A 2,440-nucleotide genomic window follows, 5' to 3' on the forward strand; every position below is an offset into this window, starting at 1 on the left:
TCCAGCATGCTGCTCCTCAGGAACCCTGTGAAATCATGCCTGCTTCCGGCAGGGAACAAGGGAAATTGGATATCCGTTGATCTCTCTTCCCAGGAACTCAGGCACATATCTGTGTTCTAACAGTCCTCTAACTCAATGAAGGAATGTCACAATTTCTCGTTGCCGTTTCACCATCCCTTCACCCTTGCATCTGCTCGTGACACAACTGCCAGAGTGACATTTTTATTTATTTATTTTAAGCAGACTCCATGACCAAAATGGGGCCCAACACGGGGCTTAAACTCAGTACCCTGAGATCGAGACCTGAGCAGAGATCAAGAGTCGGATGCTTAACAGACTGAGCCAGTCATGTGCTCCCAGAGTGTTAAAGATTTTATTTATTTATTTGACAGACAGACAGAGAGAGAGCACAAGTAGGTAGAGCAGCAGGCAGAGAGAGGGAGAAGCAGGCTCTCTGCTGAGCAAGGAGCCTGATACATGGCTTGATCCCAAGACCCTGGGATCACGACCTGAGCCGAAGGCAGCCGCCTAACCAACTGAGCCACCTAGCACCCCCAAGGGTGATATTTTAAAAACCTGAATCAGGGCGCCTGGGTGGCTCAGTGGGTTGAGCAGCTGCCTTTGGTTCGGGTCATGATCTCAGGGTCCTGGGATCGAGTCCTGCATCGGGCTCTCTGCTCAGCAGGGAGCCTGCTTCCCTCTCTCTCTCTCTGCCTGCCTCTCTATCTACTTGTGATCTCACTCTGTCAAATAAATAAATAAAATCTTTAAAAATAAATAAATAAAACCTGAATCAGATCATGTAGCTTCCCTACTTAAACCCTTCTGTGATGTGTGGTCCACACACTTCAAGGTCAGACTCCCCAGGGGCAACCGTCCCTGGCAGGATCTGGACTCTGGCAGGATCTGGACCCAGACTTCATTCTATGCCATCAGAGCTGGACTAAAACTGCAGAAACTTTAAGCCCTGAAAAGACAATGCAACTGCCGCTCTATGAAATGACAAATGAAAGCAACACTAAAACTGTAAGAGAGATTGAAGGAAGTCTTTGATTTTATTTTTGAAATACCAATTTCTTTCAAACACCATTCTCCTCCTCCTCCTCCTCCTCCTCCTCCTCCATGCCAGCTGCCTCTCCTGCCTACTCCTGCCTGCCTTTCTCTTTCAGTTCCTTCAATGCTCCAGGCTCCTTCTTCAGCTCTTTCTTCTGCCCGAATTTTCCTCTGGCTCTCACTAGCCCCCTTTGTCCAGTTACCCCCTCCTCACCCCTAAGACTTCATTGTAAAAGGCAGTCCCCAAGGAAAGCTTTCTCTGGGGGCTCCACTAAACCAGCCCCATGGGTTAGATGTCCTTCTGTCTAATGCTTGTCTCCCTGGCTGGCCCATGAATTCATAAACTCAGGTGCCCACGTTGGCCCATTTATAGTCCATGACAGTGTGAAAACCACTGGAATTGAGGAAGGAGTGCTGTTCCCAGGGGCAAGAAGCCTAAGTGTTTGTCTCAGCTTTGCTACAAACTTTGTGTGTCCCTGGACAAGCTCACCTCCTCTTTCTGAGGCTGTGTCCAGTGGGAGAGGCATGGAGGTTCCACGTCATCTAAACATTCCCTTCCTCCATCGTTCATCTACTCATTCACTGATTTCATTCATTGATGCATTGAAGCTCCTGCAGTCTGCCTTCTGTGGGATTTGGCACGAAATGAAAAGCAAGAGTTCAAAGTAGAGTGGGTGAGACTAACATGAACCATATGACTAGGCACGTGGATACAGGTACTAAAGAGAGGTCAGGCAGCCGCAGTGGAAGCCCAGAGAAGGTAGCCATTAGCTCACCTCTAGGAAGCCTTTTTCAAAAAAAGGACCTTGAAGGGTTGAGGAAGGAGAAGGAGAAACGCTGCCCAGGGACCCACCTTTGTTGGGTGCAGGCTCTTTGCAGAATTGTCTCCTTGTTTTACGATTCTCACCTGGTTTTCTGCAAGTCTGCTCTTCAAATCCTACCTCTTGAAAGCTGTCTCTCCAGGGCTTCCTGAGGCTCTTTCTAACTGACTTCATATCGCCTAAAATGAAGCCCGAGTTCTTCCGCCTAGCAGCCAGGTTCTTCTTACGCGGCCCCCTCTTCCTTTTTTGACCTCTTTGCCTGTTGCTCCCATGCAACCTTTGTTTCAGACACCTTAAACAATACTAATGTCATGTCTTCGGCCTCAGGGCCTTTGCTCATGCAAAACTCATGTTCTGCTTAGAATACTCTGTCTTCTCTGGAAAACCTTCTGGTACAACACACAGCCGTTAGCAACTTCTTCTTCCGTGCTCCTATTGTACTTTATATATTGTCCCAGTGACTGCATTGGCCACATTGTAGTGAAATTATCCATGACCTCCTTGCAGTCAGGGATTCCATCTGCATGATTTCTGTAAATGTAGTGCCCTGACTGGGTACCTGGTAC

This window comes from Meles meles, chromosome 8, assembly GCF_922984935.1.
Source record: "Meles meles chromosome 8, mMelMel3.1 paternal haplotype, whole genome shotgun sequence".
In the NCBI taxonomy this organism is placed as follows: domain Eukaryota; kingdom Metazoa; phylum Chordata; class Mammalia; order Carnivora; family Mustelidae; genus Meles; species Meles meles.